This window comes from Candoia aspera, chromosome 7, assembly GCF_035149785.1.
Source record: "Candoia aspera isolate rCanAsp1 chromosome 7, rCanAsp1.hap2, whole genome shotgun sequence".
Classification (NCBI taxonomy): domain Eukaryota; kingdom Metazoa; phylum Chordata; class Lepidosauria; order Squamata; family Boidae; genus Candoia; species Candoia aspera.
The window spans coordinates 155,377-173,655 of record NC_086159.1 but is presented as its reverse complement, the minus strand read 5'-3'; the positions used below and the strand labels follow the sequence as shown (position 1 = coordinate 173,655).

The 18,279-nt window shown below is 48.2% G+C and overlaps 1 protein-coding gene across 7 annotated transcripts in view; it reads right to left on the bottom strand.

Annotated features, from left to right (window-relative positions):
• The window catches only part of SBF1 (SET binding factor 1), a 145,284-nt gene that overhangs the window by 82,648 nt on the left and 44,357 nt on the right, over window positions 1-18,279 (bottom strand). The window lies entirely within an intron of this gene.

Below are 18,279 nucleotides of genomic sequence, written 5' to 3'. Positions count from 1 at the left end.
TTCAACTGAATAACTTTCCTTCAGCTCAGGACAACTGTGCTTCTCAAGGTCCTCTTCCTTTCTTTTTTTAATAGTAAATTTTATTAAGTTTCAAGAAAAGTATAAAAACTACAATAAAAACAAAAAACTAAAAAAAAAGAAAAAAACTAAAGAAGTGCAGAAATGCAAGAGAAGAAAAAAATAAATAAATTTACAGAAAAATGTGGCTTCTGACTTTTAACAGCAAGGATATACAAAATTTCCATAATTGATCTCTTACTATATATTAAACCAAAAGACCACATTATTTCTATAAATCATTCCCCTTTAACACATAATAAAAAATCACTAAGTATAGTTACTCGTCCCCCTTACATTAAAATGAAGGGGAAAAAATCATATAAACCTCCTAAACATCTTTTTCCCCTCCAAAAGATAAAAGATACTTAATTATTCCCTTCCTACCACTATTCTATGCATTTCTGTCTACTATAATATAAATCAAATTGAAAGGCCCATATGTTGTCAGCTATTATACTTAATCGTATAACAATTTTAATAATCCCAATCTTAATAAACCCAAAATCTTAATAAACTCAAAAAACAAAGCCAATTCAAAACAATAAATCCAAATCCTTTAAGGCAAATAACATCAATCAAATCCTTAAAGCAGATGGTCCTCTTCCTTTCTTGTAGTAATCCTTGAACAAAACGTCAAAGGATCAGAAGAGTGAGTAGCCATACTTCAGTTGACGGGAAAGGATGAGGATTTATCCGTCCAAAGAAAAGAGAATTGACAACAGTGGAAGCAACCCTCTGCATGGAAGGCAGGCCCAGGTGCGAGGACAATGGACAACAATAACAGCCAGAAGCAAGACCGAACATATTCCAGCAAGTCCTGGAACTCTGAAACTATTTTCACACCTTCACAGACATAACAAGTTCTCAGCATTCCATGGAAGAAAAAATGCACCATAGAACAGGAAGCAGGATGTTGGATCCCTAAAGGGCAGACAGGATGCAACTGCATCCTATAAGAAGTCAGAGTCATGTAGTTAGTGATTTATTATTAGTAGAAACTGAAACAAATATATGTCGACTAGACTCAATGTCTCACAATGTGTGCTGTCTGCCAGGATCAAGGATCAGAGAGGACAGACCCTGGATGTACTAGAGTCTCAGCAAAAACATCTAAGATTCAAAGGTATTTTGGAAAGGAAGACTAGAAGGAAGATTCAAAAAGCTTATGCAAGATTATCTGAGAATTGATGGAGGTTTCCTGATATCTATAGGATAAATTATATATTAAATAATTTATATAAATTATCTATAGGATAAATTCAAAATATTTCCAAAGAAGAAAAACACCTTGAGATATCCTAGTAAGGTTCCTACACAAAAAAATGAGAGATATCAATTTAAAGCAGTAGATATATTTCTGATTATAGAAGGAAAACAAATCCAATTATTCCAAGATGGGTCCCCAAGAATATTAAAAAAAGAAAAAGAAAAGAATTTGCATATCTGACAGCCATATTAAGAACTAAACAATTAAGACACAGATGGAAAATCCCATGTGTGCGGGAAGTTTTCCTGGATACAAAAATGGTAATCATAAATACAATTTCAGAAGCTTCCTACTTGTTTAAAGAATCAACCATTCAGGATCCCTTGGACAAGGAACACTCTACTACTGAAGAGGACTTTGCAGACAAAGAAGAAAGGAAATTGGATACAGCAGCAGCACTGAATTAAACTCAGAATGGAGACAGCACTGATTTCAATGAATGTAAATGGACTAACCAAATAAACAGAAAAGTATTTTTAATAAACTAACCCCCACCCACTACCACCCAAGGCTGAGATTGTTTTATATCAGGTCATGCTTATTTGTTAAAACAGAAAAAAATAGGACAAGAATTTCCTAATGAAATGGAAAAATTGAACTGTATATCATAACAGTCCAGCTTGGGAAGTAATGGACCAGTTTAAAAAAACTAGAAGTATCTTAACCTTGAAACTCAGAAAAGAAGGTAAAATCATAACATGGGCCTCCATTTATGCTCCAAACAAAAACAACTACCAGTTTTATAAAAGTTTTTTCAAATGCTCATAGAAGTGGAAGAGAGATAAGTATTTGTTCTAGGAGACACAAATGAAGTATTAGATCCAATTTTAGATAAATCGTCTCAAGGGAAGAAAGGAGGAAAACTTCTACAAAAAGTCTTTCAATATATGGATGAATTGGCACTGACACAGATCCGGAGATGACAAAAGAGAGAGACTGCACATTTTTTTCTGCAAGACACAAATCATACTCCAGAACTGGTATGTGTTGGGTCTCATTAAAGAAGTACAGATTCTTCCTATGATCACAATCCAATCTTAATAACATGGTACCTTGGAAAAAAGTTACCCTTTAGATGGAAGATGAATGATAGGGTGCTACGTCAGGAAAGCATGTTACTGAAATACAAAGAAGAGTAAAAAAATATTAAAACCAAGAAAGGAATGATCTGGAGAAACCACAGTCATATAGACCAATCTCTTTATTGAATATTGATTACAAAGATTTTTCCACAATATTAGCTGAATATTTAAAGAAGTGTGTTCCGGATATAGTACATATGGATCAAGCAAGTTATATTCCTGAGAGGAATATTAAGGACAACAGATTTATAATAAATAAGACATAACATATCACCTCAATCACCTCGATTGACCAGACTATCACCGGACAGAATCCTGCTGGTCACAACTCTCTTTCCATTCGTCTCGATTCCTGGCTTTTCTTCTCCAGGTTCGGCCAAAGACCTCGATGATTAGATCTTCCCACATCTTTGGAGGTTGGCCAATAGGTCTTTTTACTTCTCTTGAATACCATTCAGCAACTGCTGTTGTCCAACGGCCATCCGACATGCGCGTGATGTGTCCTGCCTAGCATAGTCTCCATTTTCAATATTCAACAATGACATCATTTATTCCACTTAGTGTTCTAATCTGGCTGCTTCAGATGTGGTCTCGGAGAGAGACTTTCAGCATGGATCTTTCCATAGCCCTTACTATTCTTGAAAGCTCTTCTACCTTTGTTAATGACCATGTTTCAGTTCCATCTAGCACCACTGATAAAGACAGTCAAATTAAAAAGATTAGCACGCAGTCTTCCATCTATTTTCTCATTCTGTAAGACTTCTCTAATGGAGTTGTATGTAGCCCATCCAGCTTTCTTTCTCCTAGCCAGTACTCCTCTTTGATCATTGTTCATTTTGATTAGCCGTCCCAGGTAGACATAGAAGTCAACCTCTTCAATAAGTTCATTCTGAAGCCTCATTTGGAATTTTGGAAGGCTCCCTGTCTGCATATATTTTGTTTTAGTGTGATTTACCTTTAGACTCACCTTTCTGCTTTTGGAGTCAAGTTGTTGAAGCATTTTTTGCAGCTTTTGAGCACCCTTTGCAATCAGTACATCGTCCACAAATCTGAGATGGTTTATCTTCCCTTTTTCTTATTTCAAGAAAAGTGTAATTACATATGTGGACATGGTACACTTAGACTCCAAGAAGAGATTAAAGATGCAGCAAGAATTAGCTGGCAAAGACTGAAATCTACCATGCTTAATGTATTTACAGCTTGCTGGAAGAAAAAAAAGTGGTCTTAAGAAACAAGGAGGATACCAATCAAAGCGAATATTTGTAACTCAGGGTTGAACTGTGGAGTGTTTCAAATTTTGCCATTTGTTTTAAAAACCCTCCTTTGTGGAGTCCTTGGTGCTCTCTGAGCCTTGTTGTTTTCTTGCAGACGTTTCATTGCCAGGCTAGGCAACATCCCTCAGTGCAAAGAGGGAGTGAAACCAAGCCAAATCCAAAAACGTCAGAAAATTCCTGGAAGCCTGGCACTCAGACAAAGCAGCCATCAACAGACACATAGAGGTAAACATTTACTTACTGTTCAAAAGAGACAATAGAAAAGCCAAAAGACCAGTACACTCCCTTGCCAGCAATCAACACCCAGATATGCAAAAATCAACACTAGGATTAATACCAGATGAACCATCAAACAGCACAATACACCTTAATCAAGGAACTATTAACTCAGGCAATCAACCAAGCAGCAAACAACAGCCCAATCAAAGAACTCCCAAGGAGAGAACAACACCCCCACCAACACAAGCAGGGCAAGCCATGGTATATAAACTGAGAGCAAGGCCCACTCCCTCTCTGCACTGAAGATGTTGCCTAGTCTGGCAATGAAACGTCTGCAAGAAAACAAGGCTCAGAGAGCACCAAGGACTCCACAAAGGAGGAGGGTTTTTAAAACAAATGGCAAAATTTGAAACACTATACAGGGACGCGGTGGCGCTGCGGGTTAAACCACTGAGCTGTCGATCGGAAGGTCGGCGGTTCGAAACCGCGCGGCGGGGTGAGCTCCCGTTGCTCGTCCCAGCTTCTGCACACCAAGCAGTTCGAAAACATGCAAATGTGAGTAGATTAATTGGTACCGCTTTGGCGGGAAGGTAACGGCGTTCCGTGAGTCATGCTGGCCACATGACCCGGAAGTGTCCTATGGACAACGCCGGCTCCAAGGCTTTGAAACGGAGATGAGCACCGCCCCCTAGAGTCGGACACGACTGGACTTTACGTCAAGGGAAACCTTTACCTTTACCTATACAGGACCAAGACCACCTAGCAGGACATACATACATACATATATATAAATCGCAATTTAAATACAACATGAATAAGTAAAAAACTGTATGATAAGGTAGATGCGTAATTTTAAACAAACAATTACAATACAATGAGAGGACTTATGGAAAATCTCAGTAAAATTTACCCCACAGTATAATTTAAGACAAAATTGAACAGAATGGAATTTTGACTAATTAAGCAAGAATGGTTCCCTTATATATCATATATCCCACAACAAGGCAAATTCAGACACCGATAGTTTTTAAGGGAGAAATAATTGACATAAAGAAAGTAATTAGGAATAATATCAATGTTTATAAATATGTTGATATAATTATCAGTTGGGTACAATGGGGGGGAATTCAGGACCCTACTGTAGACGGAAGAGGGAATAGCCTTGAAGGACAGAAGGAATAGCCTCTACCAAGGCAATGGTCAAATAAAATGGGCCTGAGTCCAGGGCAAGAATGTAGTGTGAGTAAACACAAAAGTAAACATGACCATGACCCTAAACATTCTAGTAAATCCACTAAGGAATGTCTTAAAAAAAATGAAATGGAGGGTTCTGGAATGGGTTAGGGTCAAAGCCCAGATCTAAATCCCACCAAGATGCTGCAAGGCAATTTGAAATGGGCTGTGCATGCAAGAAAGCCCTCAAACATTGCACAGCTATAAATTTTTTCCCCAGTTGATGTCAGAGACTGGTAGGCAGTTATAAGAAACGCCTACTTGAGGTTGTTTCTGCCAAGGGATGATTTTTTGTTGAATAAATTATTGCAGTCAATTTTTCATAGTGTTTTTGTTCAATTACATCACCTTTACCTCTATATATTGTTTGAATGAAGATAAAATATGTTTAAAAGAACATACGTTTTAAAAGAACAAACTTTAAACATATGGTTAAAATGAACAAACTTTACATGGGATGTACTTATTTTTTCACATGACTGTATTCTGTAAAAGGCTTGCTGGGTAACAATCAGCACTTTGAATAGGCTTAGAAGCCCACTGGTAACCATTGTAATGATTTCAAGATCAGTGCTATCCTGTAACAGCAGGGAGACCCACCAGAAGTCTAGCTGCCACATTCTGGACCAGGTGTAGCTTGCAGGTTGCCTCCAAAGGCTGCCCTACATAAAGTGCATTTGTTGTTTATTCATTCAGTCGCTTCCGACTCTTCGTTACTTCATGGACCAGCCCACGCCAGAGCTTCCTGTCGGTCGGCAACACCCCCAGCTCCCCCAGGGACGAGTCCGTCACCTCTAGAATATCATCCATCCACCTTGCCCTTGGTCGGCCCCTCTTCCTTTTGCCCTCCTCTCTCCCTGGCATCAGCATCTTCTCCAGGGTGTCCTGTCTTCTCATGATGTGGCCAAAGTATTTCAGTTTTGCCTTTAATATCATTCCCTCAAGTGAGCAGCCTGGCTTTATTTCCTGGAGGATGGACTGGTTTGATCTTCTGGCAGTCCAAGGCACTCTCAGAATTTTCCTCTAACACCACAGTTCAAAAGCATCGATCTTCCTTCTCTCAGCCTTCCTTATGGTCCAGCTCTCGCAGCCACATGTTACTACGGGGAACACCATTGCTTTAACAATGCGGACCTTTGTTGTCAGTGTGATGTCTCTGCTCTTAACTGTTTTATCGAGATTTGTCATTGCTCTTCTCCCAAGGATTAAGCGTCTTCTGATTTCCTGACTGCAGTCAGCATCTGCAGTAATCTTCGCACCTAGAAATACTAAGTCTTTCACTGCTTCTACATTTTCTCCCTCTATTTGCCAGTTATCAATCAAGCTGGTTGCCATAATCTTGGTTTTTTTGAGGTTTAGTTGCAAGCCAGCTTTTGCACTTTCTTCTTTCACCTTCATCATAAGGCTCCTCAGTTCCTCTTCGCTTTCAGCCATCAAAGTGGTATCATCTGCATATCTGAGATGGTTAATGTTTCTTCCAGCGATTTTAACTCCAGCCTTGGATTCCTCAAGCCCAGCATGTCGCATGATGTGTTCTGCGTACAAGTTGAATAGGTAGGGTGAGAGTATACAGCCCTGCCGTACTCCTTTCCCAATCTTAAACCAGTCCGTTGTTCCGTGGTCTGTTCTTACTGTTGCTACTTGGTTGTTATACAGATTCTTCAGGAGGCAGACAAGGTGACTTGGTATCCCCATACCGCTAAGAACTTGCCACAATTTGTTATGGTCCACACAGTCAAAGGCTTTAGAATAGTCAATAAAACAGAAATAGATGTTTTTCTGAAACTCCCTGGCTTTTTCCATTATCCAGCGGATATTGGCAATTTGGTCCCTAGTTCCTCTGCCTTTTCTAAACCCAGTTTGTACATCTGGCAATTCTCGCTCCATGAATTGCTGAAGTCTACCTTGCAGGACCTTGAGCATTACCTTACTGGCATGTGAAATGAGTGCCACTGTTCGATAGTTTGAACATTCTTTAGTGTTTCCCTTTTTTGGTATGGGGATGTAAGTTGATTTTTTCCAATCTGATGGCCATTCCTGTGTTTTCCAAATTTGCTGGCATATAGCATGCATTACCTTGACAGCATCTTCTCGCAAGATTTTGAACAGTTCAGCTGGGATGCCGTCGTCTCCTGCTGCCTTGTTATTAGCAATGCTTCTTAAGGCCCATTCAACCTCACTCTTCAGGATGTCTGGCTCTAGCTCACTGACCACACCGTCAAAGCTATCCCCGATATTGTTATCCTTCCTATACAGGTCTTCCGTATATTCTTGCCACCTTTTCTTGATCTTCTTCTGTTAGGTCCTTGCCATCTTTGTTTTTGATCATACCCATTTTTGCCTGGAATTTACCTCCAATGTTTCTAATTTTCTGGAAGAGGTCTCTTGTCCTTCCTATTCTATTGTCTTCTTCCACTTCCACGCATTGCTTGTTTAAAAATAATTCCTGATCTCTTCTGGCTAACCTCTGGAATTTTGCATTTAATTGGGCATATCTCCCCCTATCACTGTTGCCTTTTGCTTTCCTTCTTTCTTGGGCTACTTCTAGTGTCTCAGCAGACAGCCACTTTGCCTTCTTGGTTTTCTCTTTCTTTGGGATGTATTTTGTTGCCGCCTCCTGAACAATGCTGCCAACTTCTGTCCAGAGTTCTTCCGGGACCCTATCTACTAAGTCCAGTCCCTTAAATCTATTCTTCACCTCCACTGCATATTCCTGAGGAATATTCGTGAGCTCATATCTAGCTGATCTGTGGGTCTTCCCTAATCTCTTTAGTGTGATCCTAAATTGTGCAAGAAGAAGTTCGTGATCTGAACTACAGTCAGCTCCAGGTCTTGTTTTTACCGACTGTATACATGACCGCCACCTTTGGCTGCAAAGGATGTAGTCAATCTGATTTCGGTGTTGTCCATCTGGTGAAGTCCATGTATAAAGCCGTCTCTTAGGTTGTTGGAAGAGAGTGTTCGTTATGCAGAGTGAGTTGTCTTGGCAAAATTCTATCAGCCTATGTCCTGCTTCGTTTTGTTCTCCCAGGCCATGCTTACCTGTAATTCCAGGTGTCATTTGACTGCCCACCTTAGCATTCCAGTCTCCTGTGATGAAAATAACATCTCTTTTAGGCGTGTTGTCCAGTAGGTGCTGCAGATCCTCATAGAACTGCTCTACTTCAGCTTCTTCAGCATCTGTGGTTGGGGCGTATATTTGGATCACTGTGATGTTAGATGGCTTGGCCTGAATTCGAATTGAGATAATTCTATCGTTTTTTGGATTGTATCCAAGCACTGCTTTAGCCACTTTACTATTAATTATGAAGGCTACTCCATTTCTTCTGTGGTCCTCTTGTCCACAGTAGTAGATCTGGTGGTCATTTGATGTGAAGTGGCCCATTCCAGTCCATTTCAGTTCGCTGATGCCCAAAATGTCTATCTTTAATCTGGACATCTCACCAATAACCACATCCAATTTGCCCTGGCTCATAGATCTTACATTCCAGGTTCCAATGGCGTGTTGATCCTTAGAACATCGGATTTGCCGTTCACCACCAGCACCGTCGGCCGCTAGCCGTCCTTTCGGCTTTGAGCTAGCTGCGTCATCACGTCTGGGGCTAGTTGAACTCATCCTCTGTTCCTCCCCAGTAGCATTTTGACCATCTTCCGACCTGGGGGTCTCATCTTCTGATGGTATACCGACATATCTCTGGTTGTACTGATCCATTTAGTTTTCATGGCAAGAATACTGGGGTGGGTTGCCATTACCTTCCCCAGGGATCGCATTTAGTCTGACCTCTCTGTCATGACCTTCCCGTCTTGGGTGGCCCTTCACGGTTTAGCTCATGGCATCATTGAGGTGCTCAAGCTCCAGCACCATGACAAGGTAACGATCCTTTGCTGAAGATAAAGTGCATTACAGTAGTCCAATCAGATGGTGTTCAAGTTATGAGCTACCATTATCAGGGCATCCTAGTTCAGATAGGGTCATTTATGATACACCAAGGGATGCTTGGTAGGCCATTCCAGGCCTTCTAACCCAATTGCTCGTAGTCCTCTGTGGTCAAATCATCAGTTATCTTGGTCTTGAGCTGCTGCTAGTAAATGTCAGTTCTGTGCAGAAGAAGACCCCATCCATCCATGACCTGGTGATGAATGAGCTGGGACATAGTTGGGCAGCAATAGAGATGTGGCCCTGTCAAAGATCTGCAATCCCAGGTTTGGATCCTATAGCAGGCATAATGCTAAAGCTGGGGAGGAAAGGAGATAAAATGAGTAAAGATGTCTAGAGTGATGATGGTGTAAGACTAGAAATGATCACAACTGAGCACTGTTTTGTGCCTCAGATCAGGCTTACACAGTGGCAATAAGAGTTGTGAAGCATGTGCATTTCTCTGCTCGTACTGCATCTGCAGATTCTCGCTCAGTGGCCCTACTCATGGGTCCAGATCCTTTTAAGAAAGGATAGGCATGACACAACACCTGCAGGTTAATCAGGTCAATTCACGGATTTCAATCTGTTCATGGCAATAGTAAACCACTCTTATACTTTACTAAGAAAACCACACAGATATACAAGATAAAGTGATTGTCTATATAGTGCTAGATGATGTGCCCCTCAGTAAGTGGCACTCAACATGCTAATGAGGAAGAACTGATATTATAACGCAGCTAGATTAAAGCTTTCCAGATGAAGTCTTCCATGAAGAGGTTACCAAAGCATGAACAATTCGAAAGCAACTAGCCAGGACAATCTACCAGCAAATGTCTGGAAGCTGTAAGAACTTCATGGCACGGCAGCCATTCAGTGCCTGTCATGAGTGCCGTTGAGCTGAAGTCATCAGCGCAATGGCACACATGACAATAGCAAGGAAACAGGAGAAGGGGCTCAAGATAAGTAGCCATCAACTCACAACGACTAACGGCCAACAGACAATAACTAAACGGATCACGGAGCACACCCAAGCCATCAGCGCCAATACAACGGAGATCGCCCAGCTGACAGCAATCACCGGATGAATAGAAAACCCGATGATGGGCGATCCCGGAACGCCAGCGGGGCCTCACAACCCCTCACCCACCGGCAGGGCAACGTATTGGACAAAGGGGGGTGACGTGACCGCGGGTGAGGGGGCGCTGACTGGCGCGGGGTATTTAAATCCCGCACCGGCGCGCTCCTGTCACTCTCAGCTTTTTTCTTCCGACGCTGTAACTGCGCTGTGAATAAATCAGAGCCTGATCCATCGAACCCGTGTCTGAGCCTTATTCAGAGGCAGGCAGCGCATGACATAAAGCTGAGAGTCATAAACTCAGCCTCGCCGAGCCCCACCGGACGACAACGAGCCGCGGGAGGAATAGACGGCGAGAAGACCAGCAAGATGAAGCCGGAGCGACGCGGGCAAGGAGGGCGAGCCGCACGGCAAGAGACAGAGGAGGACCGACCAAGGCCAGAGGCACTGTGGACTCCCGGAGCCATGGACGCCCACCCCACCCGACCCGAGCCTCAGCTCCAACCCCAAGGGGAGATGGCGACGGAGGCAACCCGACCGCGGGAGGGAGCAACATGCCTTCCGAAACCAGCGGAGGACCCCGCGCCCCACATCGCACCCCAGCAACGGGCGTGGAGCGACAGCCCAACGGCGGTCAACACGGAGGAGGACGATGGAGACACGACGGAGGAAGCGGACCAGCGGCAGAGGGAGGATGAACCCCGCCGGCAACCCACCCTCGCCGACGCACCGACGGAACCGGCCCCAGCGGCGGCGCGGGCCGTGGACGAGGAGGCACGAGCTGAACTCGCGGCCATGCGGGCCCAACTGACGGAACTCCGGACCATGCTCCAGTCGCTTATGCCCCCCGCACCACCCAACGACGTCCCCGCACAGGCCCACACCCCGAGCGAAGCACCGAACCCCCACGGGCCAGCGAAGGGTCAGCAGACGGCCCAGGCGGACGACACCACAGGCCGGGAAGCGAGAGGCAGGGCCGCGCAAAACGCCCAGGCCCCAAAGGACTTCCCCATCTTCTTCGATGGGAACCCCACGAAACTCTCGTTCTTCGTAACGAACGCCAGGGAGTTCATGGGGAGGCACGGACACTCCTACGACTCCGAAGCCGACAAGATCGCCGCCGTGGCGATCAAACTACAAGACAGGGCGGCGGACTGGTACGTCCAACTGTACGAGTCCAGCTCCCCCGCCCTCGCCACCTTCCCTGCCTTCATCAATGAGATGAAAAACTACTTCGAAGACCCCCTAGCCAAAGTAAGGGCGAAAAGCGCACTCCAAAGACTTAAACAGGGCACACGCACGGTCCCAGACTACGCCCTGGAGTTCAAAGCCCTCGCGGGTAAGGTCAGCGACTGGTCCGAGACCACCCTGCTGGAAATGTTCAAAAGGGGGCTCAATCGCGACGTTCTCCAATGGGCCCTCTACCGCGACGACCCAGAAACGCTACACGGGTGGATCCACCTCGTGGGGAAAGCCGAACACGCGCACCGCACCTTCCTCATGACAACCACGGAAGACACAAACTATGCCGGCAAAAAGGTACCCGCACCACACGTGGGGATGGCCGGCCCCATATACCCAAAAAAGAAATTCAATCGGGAGCCCTGCGGGAAGTGTGGCAAACTAGGGCACAAGACGGTGGATTGCTTCGCCAACCGACCGCCGACCAGTGCGCCTAAACCCACCCCGAAAATTAGCCCCAAACCACCCAACCTGGGGCCGCCCCCTCACCGCCGAATGACCGTGGCCACAGCGACACCAGAGGAAGGCTGGGACGCCTACTGGGGGGAAGAGGATAACGTAGACCCCGACCAGCCGGCGGGAAAAGCTCCCCGCCTGCCCTGAAACGCGTTGCGAGGCAGGCGGTGGGACAGCAGCGCGGACCACCTCGACGGAACGGCGAAAGCCCCGTAATAATGGCGGCAATCAAACTCTCTGGCGGCAATGGAGCCACCACGGCCGCGGCACTAGTGGACTCGGGGTGCTCAAAAAACCTCATCCACCCCGACCTAGTCGCCAAACTCGACCTCCGCTGCTTCCCCCTCCCCACGCCGCTGGCATTCCACCAGCTGGACGGCTCTACAGCGGGAGGGAAACCAGCCACGCTGCAAACCGAGCCGGTCACCCTGCAAATGGGCACTCACACCGAACGCACATCGTTCGTCGTCACTCACATCGGACGGCCCATTGCAGTCCTGGGGATGCCATGGCTCGCGACGAACAACCCGCGCATCAACTGGGAGACCCGCACCTTCACATTCGGCGACGGCGAGTATCGGGCACCAGTTCCAGCGGGCAGAACCAACCCCACTGTAGGACGAGCGGAGGCGACTACACAGGACAACGCCGCTACCACAGCAGACCTACTGGAACAATACGCCGACTTCTCCGAGGTCTTCGGAGAGGCAGAAGCTGACCAACTACCCCCCCACCGCAAGACGGATTGCCGGATCGACCTACTGCCCGACGTCCCCTTACCTAGACCAAAGATCTACTCGATGACCCCGAAGGAGATGGCAACCCTCCGGGAGTTCATCGATAAAAACCTAGAGAGGGGATTCATAGAGCCAGCATGCTCACCGGTCGGAGCCCCCGTCTTATTCCGGGAGAAGAAAGACGGCACCCTACGGCTCTGCACCGACTACCGGGGCCTAAACGCGGCTTCCCTGTCCAACAAATACCCCTTACCCCTGGTGAAGGACATGCTCGCCCACCTGTCCACGGGCAAAGTCTTTTCCAAACTGGACCTTCGCGAGGCGTACTATCGCATCCGAATCAGGGAGGGGGACGAATGGAAGACTGCGTTCAACTGCCCCCTAGGCGCCTTCCAGTACAAAGTGCTGCCCTTCGGACTCGCGGGGGCCCCTGGGGTGTTCATGCAGCTCATCAATGAGGTACTGCATGAACACCTGTTCAAAGGGGTCCTGGTCTACATCGACGACGTCCTTATTTACACAAAAACGCACAAGGAACATGTGACCCTAGTCAGGCAAGTCCTCGACAAGCTCAGAAGGGCGCAGCTCTATGCCAAGCCTACAAAGTGCGAGTTTCACAAAGCGCGCCTAGACTACCTGGGGTACCGAATCTCCGGGGACGGCATAGAAATGGACCCCGCAAAAGTCGAGGCGGTGCTAAACTGGGAGCGCCCCCGCAACAGACGCCAACTCCAGAGCTTCCTCGGATTCGCGAATTTTTACAGGTCATTCGCCCGGGGGTTCGCAGAGATAGCCCTCCCCCTAACGGACCTCCTCAAAACCAAAGGGGTGGGGGACACCCGACGCGCCAAGAACCCGGGCACAGTGTTGAATTGGACTCCCGCGTGCCAGACCGCATTCAACAAGCTGAAAGCGCTGTTCACCACGGAGCCAATCCTCGCGCACCTGGACCCAGAACGGCCGTTCGTGGTCCAAGCCGACGCCTCAGACTTCTCCCTGGGGGCCGTCCTGCTCCAAAAGGACCCCACGGGACTCCTGAAACCATGCGCCTACCTGTCAAGGAAGTTCTCCGAGACAGAAAGGCGATGGCACGTCTGGGAGAAAGAAGCCTTCGCGGTGAAATCGGCGCTAGAGACATGGCGACACCTACTCGAGGGAGCCACCCAACCATTCGAGGTCTGGACCGACCACCGGAACCTCGAGGCCCTACGAACGCCCAGACGCCTTAGCCCAAAACAGGTCCGATGGGCCCAATTCTTCAGCCGCTTTAATTTCCAGCTGAAGTTCATGCCGGGCAAAAAGAACTTCCTGGCCGACGCCCTCTCCCGACTGCCCCAAGACGAAGAGCCCGCCCCAGACACCATTGGGACGGTCCTATCCGCCTCGCAACTGGGGATGGCCGTGACCACCCGAAGCGGCGCTCGGAGGCAGCTCGACTCTACGGCGCAGCCGACGGCGGGACAACCTGCGACCGGAAGAAGCCAACCGTAACTACCAGGGGGAATGCGCACGGACCTCGCCGCCGCCCTCAAAACCGACCCCTGGTTCCTGGCAAACCCCGACAAGGTAACGATGGCACAAGACCTGGCATGGGGGGAAGGCAGAATCTACGTCCCGGACTCGCAACGCCAGGCGATCTTGCATAGGTCACACGACGCCAAACAAGCGGGACACTTTGGGTTCCTCAAGACCCTACACCTAACACGGCGTCAATTCTGGTGGCCCGCGCTCAGGCGAGACGTAAAAGCATACGTAGCGTCCTGCCCAACGTGCGCTAGGGCCAAACGGGCACCAGGCAAACCCGCGGGGCTATTACAACGGGTGGCAGAACCCTCCCGCCCATGGGAGGAAATCTCTATGGATTTTATAGTGGACCTCCCACCCAGCCAGAAGAAAACGGCCATCTGGGTGGTGAAGGACTACTTCTCAAAGCAGGCCCACTTCATCCCCTGCACGTCGGTCCCATCCGCACAACAGCTAGCCAAACTCTTCCTCATCCACGTGTACAGGCTACACGGATGTCCCGCACGTGTGGTGACCGACAGGGGCACACAGTTCACCTCCAAATTCTGGCGGGCCTTCCTAAAGCTGACGGGGACCCAACAGGCCCTATCTACGGCCTGGCACCCCCAGACGGACGGAGCCACAGAGGTTCTTAATGCCACCTTAGAGCAATTCATACGCTCATATACTAACTATCACCAAGACGACTGGGCTGAACTGCTCCCGTTCGCCGAAGTCGCATACAACAACGCCGTCCACACGAGCACGGGGAAAACTCCGTTCGAAGTAGTCTCGGGGCGCAACTTCGTCCCCATACCGGAGCTACCTCAACCCCCGGAACCCCAGATGGACGCTAGCAACTGGGGACGGAAGATCGCGGAATCATGGCCAATAATCACGGCGGCGCTGAAGGATGCACAGGCAGCCTACAAAGAGCAGGCCGACAAGCACCGGCGCCAACAACCGACGTTCCAAGCGGGGGATATGGCCTACCTATCCACCAAGTTCCTAAAGTCACCCCAACCCTCGAAAAAACTGGGGCCTAAGTACATCGGGCCGTTCCGAGTCACCCAAATAGTGAACCCGGTAGCAATACGCTTGGACCTGCCACACAACCTACGGAGACTCCACCCGGTGTTCCACACCAGCCTCCTGAAACCGGCAACCACCTCTCGATGGCACCCAAGCACGCCAGAGCCCTCACCGGTAATGATCGACGGGCAACACCACTTCGAGATAAGGGACATACTCGACTCCCGCAAGCAACGAGGAACTCTACACTATCTGGTCAGGTGGAAACACTTCCCCCACCCGGAATGGGTGGCGGCGCACAACGTTAACGCGCCTGACCTGACCAGAGCATTTCACCGGGCATACCCCGACAAGCCACAACCAAGGTCAGCAAGCCGTCCCCTGAACCCCCCCCCACAGGCCCCCCCCGCCTCCCGTGCCCCAAGGGAAAGGGCCCCCCCAAGCCCGCGACTTGGGTGGACCTCCCCCCCCGGGACTCACTCCCCCTGCCCCGGGCCCACGAGGCGGTGACAAGCGTTCGCCAGCACCCTCCCCCCGCCCCCCGGCCGCGGGGGAGTGGCAAGCAAGTCAACAGGGCAACCTGGGGGCAACGCCCAGGAGCTATAACAAAGGCGACGCACTTTAAATAAAAAAAAAAAAAAAAGAAGGGCCCTACCTGGAGCTGATAAGCACCCGACCAGCCACGCCTCTCTCCTCGCCGAACTGCGCCAAACAAACAGGGTGTGGCTGGAGCATGCGCACGCCAGGACGTGACCCGGGCATGCGCACTATGGACACACCCTGGGAAGGCACGTGGTAGAGGGAGGAGCAAAGGGAGGGGCAACAACTACTCCGGCGGGAATTTTGAAAAAAAAAAGAAAAAAAGAGTGCCGTTTGACAGCTCCACCCAAAAAAAAAAAAAAAAACCAGAAAACCGGGGGGGAGCACTATTCGGACAGGGGGCAGTACGTCATGAGTGCCGTTGAGCTGAAGTCATCAGCGCAATGGCACACATGACAACAGCAAGGAAACAGGAGAAGGGGCTCAAGATAAGTAGCCATCAACTCACAACGACTAACGGCCAACAGACAATAACTAAACGGATCACGGAGCACACCCAAGCCATCAGCGCCAATACAACGGAGATCGCCCAGCTGACAGCAATCACCGGATGAATAGAAAACCCGATGATGGGCGATCCCGGAACGCCAGCGGGGCCTCACAACCCCTCACCCACCGGCAGGGCAACGTATTGGACAAAGGGGGGTGACGTGACCGCGAGTGAGGGGGCGCTGACCGGCGCGGGGTATTTAAACCCCGCACCGGCGCGCTCCTGTCACTCTCAGCTTTTTTCTTCCGACGCTGTAACTGCGCTGTGAATAAATCAGAGCCTGATCCATCGAACCCGTGTCTGAGCCTTATTCAGAGGCAGGCAGCGCATGACAGTGCCATTGTGGACTCTGGCCACGCACCTACTGAATGGGCCATGAGTATTACAGTTCCCCTCTTCAAGAACAAAGGTGACCTGGCAGACTGCTCCAACTACCGACCAATACTCCTCCTGTTGCACACAATGAACATTTTTGTGCAGATCCTCAATCAGCACCTTTGTGACATCATTGAAATAGTATCAACCAGTGCGGTTTTGTCAAAGGCTTGAGTACCACTGATACCATTTTCGCAGCTCACATACTCATGGAGAAGCATAGAGAAAAGAAGTCATCAGACCTGGCTTTCCTAACCTAGAAAAAGCTTTTGACCATGTTCCGCATCAGCTGATATGGTACACACTACATGACCATGGTGTACCCGACATACTCATAAAATGGGTCCAGATGCTTCATGTTAACACCAGCAGCCAAACGAGATACACTGCCAGCCTTTCCAACAGCTTTCCTGTGAACGTTGGCTGGCACCAAGGCTCAGCATTATCACCATTGCTGTTCATTCTTGTCATGGATACGATAACATGAAACCTGCATCACAGTGCCCCTTCAGCCCTGCTCTACACTGATGGTGTCCTGATCGCTGCTACCGCCAGGGAAGAACTTCAGTGCTGTGTTCAGACATGGAACGACTGTCTCAGCCAATTCGGTTTGCGCCTCAAAATCAAAAAGACTGAGTACCTAGAGACTAGCCAGAGCACCTCCTCGATCCAGGTCAGTGGCACAGATCTAGTGAAGACAAACTCCTTCACTTATTTAGAATCCCATCTGCAAAGTAACGGTGGCATTAATGAGGGAGTGTGCGCAAGGGTGAATGCAACATGGTTGCGGTAGAAGGAGATCACTGGAGCGCTCTGCAGTGGAGTGCTCTAATTCACCTAAAATTGAAAGTGTATCGAATGATGGTCCGCCCAGTAGCACTATATGGTGCTGAGTGCTGGCCAACCACCAAAAGCGCTGAGTGCCCTTTACATGCCATGGAGATACGCATGCTCCGTTGGTCATTAGGTGTCTCCCTTCTTGACCATGTCAGCAACGATATAGTCTGGCAGCAGAGGGGCGTTGCACCAATAATAGAGAAAATGCAGGAAAAATGCCAAAATGGTATGACACGTTCTACGAGCAGCACACCACACTGTCGCCTACACTGCCTACCGTGTTAACACCAATGGCAAATATTCACACAGAAGATGTATTAGGACACAATTAACATGGACATGAAAATCATCCAGTTGGACCTAGTTGCTGTGTTCGATCACATGAAATGGTGTTTGTTGATATCAAAAGCGGACCCTGCACCTGTGGAAAAACACTAGGAAGAAGAAGAAGAGGAAGAGGAAGAAGGGGAGGGGGAGGGGCGGCCTCCAGATGTCTAGTTTCAGATGTTACCATGCAGGAAAAGAAAATCCAAAGCTGCAAAGATAGAATCACAATAGGAACGTAAGAAGCATGAACATGGTTAGTTTGGCCCTGACCCTACTGGCCTTTTGGAAGGCTCTGAAGACATGGTTTTGCCACTGTGCTTAGGGATCCAGTGGCAGTGTGGAGCCTGCTACATGTAGTGTGGTGTATTGATTGTAATGTATGGATTGTACTTTCCTACATATTATGTTTTACGGTTTTTAATTGGTTTTTAACAGTTTTTTGTTTATTTGTATTTGTTTATTTACTTATTTTAATTATGTGAGCTATCCGGAGTCATGCATGTGAGATGGGTGTGTGTGTGTGTGTGTTATAAATGGGACAGCTCAAGACA